Here is a 15,210-nt window from a genome sequence, read left to right on the forward strand (position 1 = left end):
AAGTAATCCTTAAAAGCCTCACAAGAAAGAATATTGCAATTTAAATTATAGCATGCAACAATGATATTAAAAGAAAGACAAACTGTTTTATAGGTTTTACAGGAGCTTAAGTTCAACAGATTTATTCAAAGATATTACAAGTGATACAAGTCTGATGCATTTTAGATATTCACTTTGGGCCCAAGGATGTTAGAGATAAATAAAACAAACTGACACTCCACTCCACGAGATATTTTCATTTGCTTTAGCCATGAGGCTGGAGAAAGGCAGTGGAACTGCAGCAGGTGAACCATCACAGAGTAGGAATCTTCTCCTGTGGCTTCATTTCAGAGCTGTTGGATTCACAATAAAAGCAAATGCTGCTGTGGAGCTGCACTGCTCCATGGTACTAAATTCCCTTATTCCTTCTCCCGCTACACCTTCTACTCCATGTTCACTACTCCATCAGGAGTACAAAAGGAAAAAAGAGACTGAGCCACTCTGGACTGCAGGATGAGGTTCACCTGCAGCTAACTTGGCCTTACACTCTTACTTACCCATGGCAGAATTTGTCACACCTGAAAGATGTGACTTGGTAACTTGTATCTGGAGCAGAGCCCAGGCAATTTGTGCTCGGGAGATTTCAGGCACAAAGGGAGAAAAAGCCTGGGAGCACAGCCAGTTCCATGAGGCTGCCAGCATCTTGGAAGGGTCCAAACCTTATGCTGTAGCTGCCACTTTGGTCTCCTCTGCTCTCAGGGGATGAATAAATCATTAATAAATCCAATTGTGCATGCAGTAGGCATGGGAAAGGGAAGCACAGCCTGTCGTACATCCCACAGCCCCGCTTATTTCCCCAACAGATAAAAATGCTGGGGTCAGCTGGACCTTCCAGAAAAAGGGGAGCTGTGTCCTGTTCACACACAGCTACCTGGAAAACTGAAATTATTTTAATTGCTGCAGCAGGAAGCTCTAATTTATGTTCTTAGGAAGTTAGTACTTTTTAGGGTGGGGAGTTTACTTGTGGCAGCTCACTGCCTGAAGCATCAGATGAAAGACAAAACTCAGAAGCTGCTAGTGAATCCCTTAAAACAAGTATCTTCAGGTTCCCTGAACCAAAGGCTAAATGGCAACTCTCATTCAACTATCCTGGAAATTAACAGGGGGCAGGGGGAGAGAAAGGAATGGTCTAATCTTACTTTTTAACTAAGGATGCAATCTCCTCATAAATATTCCCAGAAACGGTCCCAAATAGAAAGGCTGAGCCTTCACTAATGATTATGTATGGAAAGGAAGAGTTCTACTTGTTGCCTAGACCTTGAGCAGAGGAGAAAGAAGAATACCTCTGAAAAGATGGACTTAATTTTATACTCCAGATGAATTCATTGGTGTTTGTCAAACCAAGACTTCTTCCTCTCTTTCCAGAGCAAAGAAAAACCAAACCAAAACCATAATGTTTTTTATATGCTTGCAAATAGGAACTTTCCTTTTATTCTTTCTCAAGCCCAAATCCTGCTAGTAGTACTGCTTTTAAAACTCCTACAAAGAAGGTGAGACTATTGAATTCAGAAGCAAAACCATTGCAAAGAATATTTCACATTAAAGCCAAACACCACATCCTCCTGAAGCAGCACGAATGCCTTCAAGGGAAGATGGAAAATGTAAATCACTGGAAACCCTGAATACCCAATAAATCACTGGCAAGCTGGCCTGGGTTTCAGCGCTGAACAGAAGGAAAGCAAAAGAGTTCCAGAGTCCAGCAAGGATGGAAAGAAAGCGTTCATTGTATTGGGTGTGTTACACGATCCGTATCGGACCTTTGTGCACCATGCTGGGGCAAAGAATTTACACGGACGCAAGGAAGTGGGAGGTGTTAAAAAGGGAACGGCACTGGAGTTTATACAAGTGTTACCAATGTTGGAATAATGTTTATCAGCTTACAGGATTTGAATTAGCATAGCTCAAGGGAGAAGGGAGAGATAACAACAGTCCAAAACACGTTCCTTTACCTGAAAAGCCGGAAGGAGGTCTAAATTCTCCATTTGAAAGGGAGCCCAATTAACTTTATCTTGTATATCTGAGCTCCTGCTGGGGAGACAAGTTCACTGGGGGTTATAATAATAATAACCCATGTGCAAACATTTTGACTACTGCATGTACTGAAACATCAGAGGAGGAATATAGTGTCATGGAGAAGGTTTATTGCATCAACTCCTTTTCAGCACCGTTCTTTGGAGGATTCTTGAAGTCAGGCACACACTTAACCACTTTTATGATAGGAAACTAAGAGGTTCCCATACACATCAAAAGACCTGGCTAACCCAGATGTACTGCTTTTCTGAAATCAACAGGGCTGTGCTGATTTATATCAGCCCAAGAGCTGACTGTCCACAATTCATTCCTCTATGCCAGCACAGAGCAGGAGCACAACAGAAACAAAATATTCAACTTCTCTGCAGGAGAGCTGGTCAACAACAAACCCTACGATGATGCTGAGGGAAAGAACAAGAAACACATCACTAATTCCAGAAATTAGTTGCTTGGAGTGAACATGCATGAAATGGAGATTGAATGAAACTTGGATTCAGCCACCTCCTTTGTGACAGCCTTCATACACAGCTCAGTCATCTGCCCTCTTCTGCAGGCAGAAAGTTAGGTTTCATCCACACACACTTGCACATTGAACAATATTTCTGTGCAGAACAAAACAGGCTGTGACACTTCAGCTTGGCACAATAAATTATTTGGGGTGTGGTAGAAGATAAACAACTACATGTAACCGCAAGATGCCACAATCTTCCAATACTAGAGCAAAGAATCATCAAATAAAGCTTGTGGAAGCAAAATTCAAAACACACCAAAGGAGGTCTAATCCCTCTCTTGAATGAAGAGCCACCTGGAGAATTTCTTAGCAAAGGAAGGTGGAACTAAGTGATATTTTCAGTGGTTTAAGATGAAAACTTCTTGTGTACATACCACATATTGCTCAGGAAATGCCTAGATTGGAAAGTACTAGAGGATTAGGAGAGTATTGGTAAGGACACACTAATTTTAACACTTCCACAATTATTCTTCTCCAAGCATTCATTTACAGCTATCAACAGGAATAGGATGCTGGATTTGCTGAACCCTTGGTCTGAAGAAGTACAGTGGTTTTCATTTTGTCAGTATGTCTGTGGAGATTCTTATCGCTACTTCATTTATCTTTAAATATGAAAATACAGGGACAGAAAGCTTAAAACTGGAGAAAGTTAATAGATGGTGAACAATACCCAGTAAAAAGGATCAGAGGATATTAGCATTTAATAAGGAGCCATTACACAGAACCACAGAGGCATTTAGGTTGGAAAAGATCTCCGAGATCATTAAGTCCAACCTCTGATCACCACCTTGTCAACTAGACCACGGCACTGTCACGTACAGTCATTTCTTGACACCTCCAGGGGCAGTGATCCCACGAATTCCCTGGGCAGCCCATTCCAATGTTTAAAAACCCTTTCTTATGAAGAAATTTCTCCTGATGTTCATCTTGAACCCCACCTTGAAGCAGCTTGAGACTGTCACTGTCACTGGTTGCCTGGGAGAAGAGCCCAACCTCTGCCTGGCTACACCCTCCTTTTCAGATGGTGAAGGTTCCAGAAGTAATTTTAATGTGTGCTACACACTGCTGAGGTTAACAGGAATTGCAAATATTTGCATAGAACTTTTGGACCTGAGCCTATTTTCATCATGGAAAGTTAGCACCAAGTCCACAGCAATCAGAATTTAGGTCTTTGTTCATCAGAGCTGCTGCAGAGAGGTGTGGGAAATATTGAATATAAAAATAAAGGAAAGGCAATAACGAGAATTATCTTCATGCACTCCAAATTATCCACTCTCATTTAAAAGCACTATTCCACAAAAATAATTTCTTACTTTTTGGTTAAAGACATACATTAGGACTAAACATCTCTATGCCAAATAGGTAAGGTCCACAAAATTTCAGAAACAAATTTTAGAAGTTTCATTTTCAGACAGATAAGCTTTGGATTATGCATGTGAAGATGTGGTGTAATATCTACCTGACTGGTAAATTCATCCTTGCTGTAAATCTTTGATTCAAGGAATATTTTCCACCCTGCTACAGACACAGCTTTATGTCCAGAAAACAAATCTGGCAGAGGTGCACTTGCCAACAGATCTTAAAAAGTTCCAGTTCTTTGATTAAACACATCTATTTCTGCAGAGTTCAGTAAATGCGTGAATGGAGCATGTGACAAGCTGTTGGCAGTGTATTTATTTCTACAACACTGTAAATCTTGTCTGGGCTGCCTGTATCCTCTCATTTTCTTGTCTCTATTACTGTTCTTCAGCACAGCAAGTCTGTGCCCTACTTGGGAAGGGAGATGTTTGGGGCCTGCTGTCCTTAACTTCTAACTGAGATGTGCAATGACTCCTCCAAAATGCACTGGCTCTTGTGCCATATCACTTAAATATTTCTCAGTGTTCAACCAGGAGCTTGCAAGGAGCACCTGTGCCATGCAAATCTCTCAGAAAGTATTGACATTGCTAGAAAGGAGGGCAGGAGGGGAGTGGAGGTGAGTGAAGTAAATCTCTAAACTCAAAAACGTCTGAGAAAGACGGTCAAGGCTGTGGATGAAATTTTCTAGGGAGTCACTTCTCTGTCATATGAATTTTCTGACAGGAAGATACACTCTTAATGAAAAATGCCACAGTGTCATTATGATCTGACTTAGAAACAAATAAAACAGCAAATTAGGCAAGACAGATTAAATGTGAAAAATTGTCCTCTGGCCCTGAAATTCCAGGTTTATTTCCTGCAGGAAGAGGAAAAGCCACCAACAAAGGAGCAAAAGTTTTCCTTTAAGGTTACACGGACAGTGGGACCTACAGAACAATGTATGTCAGCTGTTCATGGTATAAGAAAAATAATTATGGTTTAAGAGCCCAGTTTAAAATCAAGGAAGGGCAAAAATTCATTTGTACAAAGTTTAGCACATTTCACAGTAGCAGAGAGCTGAACGAAGAGGGTTCAAATGCTTTGGATAAATCACAGGAACAGACAGAAAAAATAGGGCAATATAAAACCAGGACCAGTAAAAAGTAATGTTGGAGTTTTAACTGCTCAAAGAGAGGAAGCACGTGGCTAAAGAGCAGCTCTCCAAAACATATTTAGGGGTTATTGGATCACAGTCAACATGGGTCTGCTGGGGAGAAAAGTAGAAGACAAAAGAGATAAACAGGCTCTGCAGCCTGCAAAAACACACAGCACAACTCCCCTGCTCTCTGCAGTGTCAGTGGGGCTTCACTGCATCCTCTGCAAGAGTGGATGGAGCTGAGCAGCAATGGGATAAAGTTTCTGGGAGGTTCAAGACACATCTGCTAAAGGTAAGGGCTCCAGCAAACGCCACAAGGCACCACAAAGAGCTGCCACAAAAGAAAGAGCAGCTGCAAAACCTCCATCAGAATGGGCTGGGCAAACATGCCACAGGAAAGCATCCAACCATTCCACCCAGATTGCTGTAACTCCATACACACACAAGGGACACCTTCCAACCCAATTTTTAATGGATTCTGTATTCCATGGAATTGGAGGAGAAACCCCCGGAAATGAGTCAAGGGAATTCATTGCTTTCTCTCCAACATTACTCATATTTCCCCCTCTTTTAGGTTATCCTTACCTTCACATTCAGAGCACCTTTGGGGTTGGAAAAGATCACTGAAGGTCATTTCCAGTGCTCAGTTTGGCTTGGCATACCTGTGGAATAGGTACACACATTCAGACCTGAATGTTTTTATCATTGTGGGGCTGCATCCCATTTGCTCGATCAGCAGTACAGTTCTGAGGCCTTTCCTTTATTCAGGACTGATGGAGTTTGTGCTGCCTTGGCTTCACAGGTACACATGAGCATCTCTGCCTTGTGCTTCCTGCCTTGGAATTCCACTGGCATCATCCTCGGCCCTGCACCAGGCTGCTACAAACTCCTCTGTGCTCTAGGAGCTCTTTTCACAGCTGAGGCAGATACACTATTAAAAAGGATCTCTGCTGCCCTCTCTCACCACTTTTAATCCAGTTGAATATAGCAGAGCAGAGAGAGAGAGAAGCCAGCACTTCAGGGAGAGGAGAGAGGCAGTAATAACATTGGAGAGACATCAGGCACTCAAATGGAGATGGCTGGAGTGATCAAGCAGAGAACTTAAAAGGTTTATCCCTGCTGGAGAAATAAACTTGAACTGAAAAGAAGCTCAGATCAAGATTTTATCTATTCTGTGGATCTAGATCATAGTAAAAATCTTACTGAATTCATACTGAAGCAAAGCCAGCTTCAGTCACAGCTACACCCAACCCCAAAAATGAGCAGAAGCAATTACTGCTTCATTTCCTTGGTATTTTATTTCCTTGTTGTGTAAAGTGAACGCTGGAGATGAACCTAGAACTAGGATCTCAGCTGGAAAACAGAGAAATCAGCAGAATTATGATTTCCATTGCCAAATTAAAGGAAAAGAAAAGAAGTAATGGCCACCACAGCCTAGTATGGCACTGACGTCAGTAAGTAACTCACAAGTTTGTGCCTGAGGCTTAAGCTAAGACCCTTACTAGGACAACCTTAGCATCAATTAACAGGAGTGACAAACACTCACATAAAGGAACTTTCTACAATCATTTTTTTGCCTTCACTGTCAGTGTAGAAGGATTAACAGAGATATCATTGTCTGCACAGGAGGATAAATATTAGGACTACCCCACCCAAAGCCCATGAGGACTTGCTCAGCACTAGGTGACTGGACAATAAAATGCCAATAAACTCAAGAAAATGTGATTATGAAAAACTTCCAACACATCCATGTCTGGAGAATTGCAGAGAATTCTGGTTGCCAGACCTGGAAAAGAGTCCAGCAGAATGGGGAAGGAGCAAAGAAGGAAAACCAGCTCCTGACTACAGGAAGAGACACTCAGAGTAGGAAGGTAGCAATATTCAGGGTGGAAAATAGCTATCTAAAGGAGACATAGCCAACCTAAAATCATGAAGGGAACACAGGAGGCAAGTATGCAAGACATTATTTTTCACAACAGAGCTCCAAAACATCCAAATAACACTAGGCAGGTCAAAATCCTAGCAAAGGGGGTAAAATTTCAACAGCTCTCTACTAAATTTAGGGTGGCACTGAAAAAGGAGGATATGAAGACAAGAAAGTGGTTTGGGAAGAAGAACAGCTTCTGAAGAGTCTGTGAGTTTCAACATGACAGAACAGAAACTATAAGGTCAAATTGTCCATTACAATGAGTTTTTGAGAACAGCAGAGAACACACAGGTGAGAAAGAAACAAAAATTTTTAAAAATCAAGAATCTTGTCCTTCTGCAGGGACCACCCTAACTACTCCTCAATGTTCCTAGTCACAGCTCTAGCATTTGGGGATAGTCCAAACTCCTCTGAGTACACCAAATCCTGGTGGTTCTGCTACAGGCTGAGAGGTAACAGTGTGGTTCCACAGTGAATTATTTGATGGGCATCTCCAGCACTTTCAGTAGGCAGCACAAAGTAGATTAAGCAGACCAGAGAATTCAGATGCAGTAACCCAACCAAGTCACCCTTGTTCTTTCTGTCACTAGCTCCATGCACAAAACACCAGTTGGACTCAGCTGCTGGTTTTAATTTAAAACATACACAGATTTTGCTGAATATTATCAAGTGGAGCTTTGAAAAGGGATATGAAAAAACACCTTCTATTAGTCACATGTTAAAAGTTGTTTTTTTACTCTTAGAATAAATCTGAAACACTGTTAGCTCCAGCACCTTATCTATTCTATCGGGCTAGGGGAGGTTATCAGACTGGCCTCAAGAAAGTACAGGAATTTCTAGAGTTACAGAGCCCCTCTAACATTTTGTGCAACTAAATATCATTTACCTCTACAGATAATATATCACAATGCATGAGGTAGCTTATACAGATGCAATCCAACAGTGCTTTTAGCATAAAGAAAAGTTTTTAAAAATGTTTATAGGTTTCAAGACAACCTAAAACACACAGTCAGTCTAACTGACCTGGAGATTTGGCATGGAATAGCCAAAGATGTTCTGATCTAGTGCTCTGAGTACAGGCAAGGCAGCTCTGCTTCTGCTGGGCAGTGATGCCAGGTGATGCCTCCCTGACCTTGGGAGGAGGAGCATGGCAGCTCAGAGCTTTGTGCCCCTCCCAGGACCTCCCTGGAAATGAGGCACACTGCTGCACTTTTATGCACACTTTAACCACAACAAACTGCAGCCTAAAGTTGGAGCTTGGCTGGGGCTGGAAGGCAGAAGGACACGATCACCTCAATCAGGAAAATCAAACATACCCAACAAAAAAGAACAATGCTGCAGTGCAGCCCTCAAGACAGATTTTTCTGGGGAGGAGAAGGAAAACAGCCACGAATCAGTAGGAGAAATATGACTTTAAAGCCCCAACAAAGGGGAACAGATGGGAGCATAGCAAAGTGCTTGAAATGGAAACTTGAAATGGAATATCTGTCTCTTAAGAAAACCTCTCCAAATATGAAAGCTCCTCAGACATCTGCAATTAAATCTCCTAATAATCCTGACTTTATTTTAAAGGTAGTTGAACCAGGCTACTGATAGTGCTATCGACAGAACGAAAACTATACCAGGAGGACAGAGATGGTGAAACAGAATTGAGAAGAGCCAAAATACAAACTAAAACCCCAGGATGACAGGGCTGGTTTTTCCACCTCCACCTCCACATAATTAAGATCCTCCTGTAGGATTTATCTTTAAGTGCTGGAGGGGGTTAGGACTTCAGTATTTCTGACTCACCCTGATTTCTTACATGCTCACAGGAATGAAGATAGGGAAAGTATCACCACTTCTGTATTATGGAAACCTTGCAATTAATAATTGAGAATCTTTTTATCTCTCTCTCCCTTTTTCTTTCAGAACTAGAGTGCTCTCTTCAGCTTGTTAAGCTTAGTTCACTCCCACTGATAATTCACTAGAGATCATAATTTATGGACAATTGAAGCTGCAGAAACATCTCTTAGAAGGAATAGAGCAGATCCATAGCAACAATTCTTCAGGGGAATATTAATCCCCAGCTTTATGTAGTGCTAAGTGTACAATAGTAATCAGAACTTGAGTAGAAGCTGCTAATCATTGAGGGAAAAGGCTGTATAAAGAATTCATAATGGAATTAGCCTGCGGCAAACAAAGAAAGACAAAATTAAATCAGCCATCAAATTGCACCAAGGAATTTTAATTTACAGGTTAATGTAGGATTATGTAACTAATCACAGCTAACATTTTCAATGAACAACCAATAAAATTCTGCTCTTTTTTTATTCCTGCTAATGGTATTCCAATAACACACTTTTATCACCATATAATGTGTTAAGAATGATTTTCAAAAATTCTCAAAATCTTCCAAAAAGCATTATGACTGAGCAATCAATGCAAAATGCTGGCTTTAAGTTAATTAGCATAAATATACCTCTAGATGATCTACTGTTTGTTTCAATCCAATACAATAAAGTTCCTTGGAGTCTGCATAGGACAGATTTACATAACCAAATGTGCATAACTGTAGCCTTAAAATATATGCATGACTTCCAAAGAGGGAGATATAGAATACAGAAAGCCTCCAAATTAAATAAGTCAAACAACTTCTGAGTACGGAAGTGCACCAGCTAATTCTAAATAAAACCCTTATTATAGTTTTTTCTATCAATACAGCATATATATCCTATGACATACGCACAAAGGATTGCTCTAACAGAGTTTGTGCTGTTTATAATATGAACATCATAAAAAAGAATAAGGTTTCTGAGATAAAAAGTTGATTTGCTTCCCCCAGAGGAAAAAAAAGAAAGGCCTCGTATTTGACCCAGTTATATTTTGATATTGGCCAATGCAAGGAGATTTTAAAAAGACAGAAAGAAAGGAAAACCTCTCTGTTCAAAAACATGTATTAAAAAGCCACTAGTTACTGTATGCTAATACACAGAAAAGACTCGCATAACTCTTTGCACGTTTTTTAAAGGGAAACACCGAAATTATACCGTATGCTTCAAAACACATCAGCTTAATCAAAAAGATCTTTTTTGCAACATATGGCAGCATGAAAATTTTTATAAATGGAGTAAAAAGCACTTTCATAAGCTTTACTTCACTTAAGAGGAATGCTGGGAAGAAAGGCAACAGCATTCTTCCTGCATATGTTTTTCTTGTTCTGAACAATGTGGGAAAACCTCATTTTACTTTAATCTAACAGTCCATTTTATGGAGGCAGCAACATTCTGCCCATTTATTAGCACAGAGGGTCTGGGGTTGTGGGTTGTTTTTTTTTCCCCTTCCCTTTATAAAGTCTAATTTTAAGATGCACACTTCCAAAAAACATTATGGTGTCAATTGCACTACCCTTCAGCAATCCTGTAATAACTTTATTCAACCATTTCTAATTATAATTATATTTTCAATTCCTTTTAGCTATAGAAACTCTTTATCAATCAGAGCACAAGACAGAAAATTACTTTATTACAGCTACAGCTCGTTAGTCTGAGTGCTCTTAATGAAGCAGCCTCATAATCAGATGAAAATCATGCTGAAGAAAACTTGCATCATTAGTCTGGGCCTTAATTACCAAGAAATATAGTCACTAACAATGATACTCCATTTCATGATACGGTGCATGCACCTTCTACAGTACTTGCAATTAATAATTCCGCAGACTGCTACAGAATCTTTCTATTTATTCATAACAATGGAGGGGAAAAAATTCTAAATTTAATTGAGCGGCTCCAAATGCACTCTCTCACTCTCTCCTGCTCAGATTAAAATGTCAAAAGGCTAATATTCTATCTTACAATAATTCATCATTTTAATTACATATTTTATGTGTGTGGAATGTCCTTTTTATTTTTTCTCCTCTTGATCATTTCGGGCGACATTTTGGGGGTACATGTGTATGGAAAAAAAAAAAACAAACCTCTCCTTGTATGTTGGTGGACCACGCCACACAGAGTTGCAATAAAGAGAAGAAAAAAGCATTTATTTTCCTTGCCAGTGAACGAGGAAAAGCCTCAGACATAAGCACAAGACATTCATTTAAATTAATGATGTCCTTCATCCAGCACACTTATCAGCGAGGATGGAAAGATTCTCAAGCGAGGAATATGTTGATCCCTAAAATCCTTTATGAATACAATCCATCGTAGGGTTAGTAACTTTTATACACAAGCCTCTTCTAATCCACTGCATTTGCTGTATTCTTTGCCACGGAATGCTGGTCTGAAGTCTCCAGCAAGCTCCGGGCAAACGAGAGCATCGGGAAAGGCCGTAAGAGCCCCCTTCACCCAATTAATGAACCCGCTAAAAGATCAGCTCACAGTCCTCGACACCCAACACCTGGGGGATAGCTCACTCCAATCTGCAGCATGGAAAATGATTCCACAGACATCAGCGGGAGCGCTCACACATCCCAGCAGTGTCCCCAAGACCTGTCCCTGCTCCAGCTCTGTCCCTTGTCACCACTGAAGGCCGGCAGGCTCCCGGGGGTGACATGGAACAGCGTTTTCCAGAGCATGGACGGAGGTGGGGAGCAGATCCTGCTGCTCTGCTGCCTGCAAACTGGGGATTCCACTCCACATCAAAAATATCTGACACTGGGATTTTTGCAAAGAGCCCAGCCCTTGGCTTCTCAGCTGCTATCTGAGTAAGTCCCATTAGAGCAGAAGAGATTGCTCTGGAGTTAAGTTACCGAGCTGTGATTAATCTCAAGGCCATAAGCTAAATAACTCCCTTGTACCATTGAATTTTCTAGCACTCACACGGTGCTGTGCTTTCATGCAAGCACTTCAAACAGCAACTAGCCATTAGGCTAGATGAACTTGCTGTAAATATATTCAGCATATCCTGCTTCCCGGCACTGTGCTGCACGAGGCATCCTCGCTGTCGCCTCTGCTAAATGATTTGCTGCATCTTCCGATGGTCTTTGACAAATCATTGGCAACTTTTGAAGCCTTTTGCGTCCCCTCCCAACACAGAAAGTGAGCTCCCTTCTCCTGAAACAGAAAGTAAGAAGCTCCCTGCTCTGCTTTTGCTGCCTCTCATATGTGGCGCAGTTGAGGGCTAGTAAGCAAAAGAAGGAAAAATGAAAATCAGCCTTAAGTCCTGTAAAACAAATCTCTAAGTAGATTGAATGAATAAATAAAAGAAATAAAAAGGCTTTCTGCCCAGTCTCTCCTGCAACTTTTATTTTCCTACCCTCCTGCCACACCTCAGTATTTTTTATTTTAGGAGAACTTTTACGTAGTTCCTTCAAGAATTTGCATCTGGCACCAGCAACCGACAGAGACAGGAGACTGACAAGATGGACTGTTGTGGCAATTCCTATGTTCCTACTACATTCCTAAGCTGTGCTTTTTGGCATTGAATATGGCAAAAATAAAAGACAGCATATTTAGAAACGTGACAACTGGAAAAAAATATTCTTAAACCTTACAGTGCCTTCTAAAATGGCAGAATAAAATTAATTTATAGTATGACTATAGCTGGCCAAGAACCAGGGGTTCACAGTAAACCAAATGGGGTAAAAAACTGGCTCTGCAAGCAGTTCTGAGGTTTTGGCTCTGTCCAACAACTACACTTATAAACTTATTGTACAACTTACTGGCAACAGAGGAGCATCAGACTGACTGACCTCCACTTGCATCACAGAAACTACACATTCATTGTCTTTGAGGCAAAAATGTTCCTGTGGTACCATATTAATATCCTTTGTGGGTCGGCTCATGAATCAGCATTGGCAGCCACCTCCGAAGCCGTCTGCCTGCCAGCCTTCCCAGCTGGAAAACTGGTGAGGCAGGAGAGATGTATACATAAGGGAAGTGATGGTTTCCCAATTCCGAATTGATTTGTACATGAATCCGCTCAGGTTTAAAGCGCCCCAAAGTGCCAAAAACCTGGTTCAAGGAATGCATAGGATGGCGAGCGCTGCCTGCGCGGGCTCGTGGAGAACATCAGCGAGGATGGGTTTGTGCACACGCGGGCAGCGCTGCATCCCCATCCCCGCACCGCTCCTCGTGGCGGGGGGCGACGCTTCCACGGGGGAAGAAGTTTAGCCTGGCTAAAACTGGGATTTTTTTTTTTTTTTTCCTAGCTTTTCCTAAACTTTATTTTATTATCCCCCAACACACACACACACACCCCTTTTTCTGCGGCGGAAAAAAAGGGGGCGCGGGGAGGGAAGGAGGCGGCGTGGCTCCGCTCCCGGCCGCGGGGCAGCCCCGCCGCGCTGCCCCCGTGCCTGGGGGCCCGGCGCCCTCTGCCGGCCGCCGGAGCAGCGGGGCCGCGGGTTCGAGCCCCGCTTCCGCGGGTTCCAGCCCCGGTTCGAGCCCCGGTTCCGCGGGTTCTAGCCCCGGTTCCGCGGGTTCCAGCCCCGCTTCGAGCCCCGGTTCAGCCGGTTCGAGCCCCGGTTCCGCGGGTTCTAGCCCCGCTTCCGTGGGTTCCAGCCCCGGTTCGAGCCCCGGTTCCACAGGTTCCAGCCCCGCCACCACAGGCTCACAGCACAAGCCAAGCCAGTGCTTCCCGAGTAATTAATAACGATGTGTAATAAACCACCGTGCTGTCACTCAGCTCTCAACCCCATCTAAAAGCATCTGGGACAAGAGGTCATTTATATCTGCCCGTATCAATTGTTCCATAGTCAGGAACCGCTTTGGGAGGTGCAGACTGGCCCCAGCCCACCTTCCCTGGCAGGAGGAGCATCACGACTGGGTTTCTGCACGGGTGGCAGAGGTGGCACCCTGAAAACCCTCCCAGACCATCAGAGGCTGGGAGCAGAGGTGCCAGAGCCTTGGAGCACCATGGTAACCTCAGTCACAAGACATCGACTGCCAGACCTGCAGGCCTTAAACCAGGAGGAGGACGTGCACTGACCAGCACAGAGAGGAACTATTGCATTTTACCTGTCCAGGTGTTTTCTGGAGTCCCAGCCTCGGCTTCAGAGCTCACACCCCTGAACTACAGTTTAGCGATTAGATCAGTCCAAGTCAGCATTTCTTCACGTTTCATCTTCTTAATTCTTGTTCCAAATGAGAGTTGTGTTTGCTTACTCCTCCTCTTCTTCCCCCAGAAAGATTTGTCCCAGTCTTAGAAACTAATCCTTCAAGGAGAAAACAGGATTAGACTGGCAATGCCATGGTTTTGGTAGTAGAATAGCTGTGTTTTCCCAAAGGCTCATAAATCCAACCTGCAGGTACAAGGCACTGGTCTGAGCTGCCACCCAGCTGTCTCAAATGAGCACCATGCTGCCTGGGTTCCTTGGCCATGCACCTCCTCAGCTGCACTCCCTGCAAGCAGCCAGGGGAGAAGCTCCAGCAAAACACAAGGAAGCTCCAGACATGGAGCCAGACTGCTGCAGCAGTAGGAAATACAATTTTTCCTCAAGTAAAGACATGCCAAGTCTCTTGGTTCCCGTGCCTCTCACTAAAATTACCTGCTATAAAATCCAGGTGGAATGTAAAATGCAGTTAAAAAAATACTAAACCAAGACAAACAGGATTTCCTGACTTTTCCTTGAGAAAGTAGGCTAGGCTGCAGAGATTACAGCTGAAGGGCATGGTCCACCTAGATGGAGAGCAATAGGCAGCTAAGAGAATAGGCAGCTAAGAGAATATGCAGCAGTGACAATTTGATTGGAAAAGAGGCCAGACACGAGACATCTTGAGGAAATTAGAGGACAGCTCTACTGTGTCACAGCCTTCAGTCACTGTATACATACAATTCTTCTAGCTTTAATCAAAGTATAGCAGTATTCCAGTGTGAGATGCCTGCACTTTCCACGGGAAGACTGTTCTTATCCCCATCCTGGTTTTGCACTTAACTTCAAGTCAGCCCAGCCTGCTCTAAGACTGCAGGACGTCACAGAGAGCAGGGCAGGGAAGGACAGGCCTGGAGAGGTCCCTAGGTCTGCCGAGCTCTGGACAAACTCCCTGCTGCCTTCCCAGGGCAGAGGGCATGGCCGCTCTCCTCTGCCACGGTCACTCAGGCCACGAGCACAAAACCCAGTTTGCCTACACTGATCCCCAACTCAGCAAGGCACCCAAAGCTCTCCCCCTCTCCAGCCTGCAAGAAGCATTGCACAGAAGGGTTTCAACTGGCCAAAAAGACCTTCAAGCCACCACCGAGGCACACAATGTCTTCTCCTCCTGCATCACCATTCCCCCACCTCCTCTCTCC

The 15,210-nt window shown here is 43.1% G+C and overlaps 1 long non-coding RNA gene across 2 annotated transcripts in view; it reads right to left on the reverse strand.

The window, feature by feature from the left end:
* Window positions 1-15,210, reverse strand: part of LOC110484889 (uncharacterized) — a 194,420-nt gene that overhangs the window by 56,209 nt on the left and 123,001 nt on the right. For both annotated transcript variants that reach the window (XR_014954055.1, XR_014954056.1), the window contains 2 exons: window positions 13,938-14,134; window positions 5,661-5,737 (listed from right to left, as the gene is read on the reverse strand). This is a non-coding gene — a long non-coding RNA (uncharacterized LOC110484889). The remainder of the gene's footprint in view (window positions 1-5,660; window positions 5,738-13,937; window positions 14,135-15,210) is intronic.

The sequence above is a fragment of the Lonchura striata genome, chromosome 3 (assembly GCF_050655825.1).
Source record: "Lonchura striata isolate lonStrDom1 chromosome 3, ASM5065582v1, whole genome shotgun sequence".
In the NCBI taxonomy this organism is placed as follows: domain Eukaryota; kingdom Metazoa; phylum Chordata; class Aves; order Passeriformes; family Estrildidae; genus Lonchura; species Lonchura striata.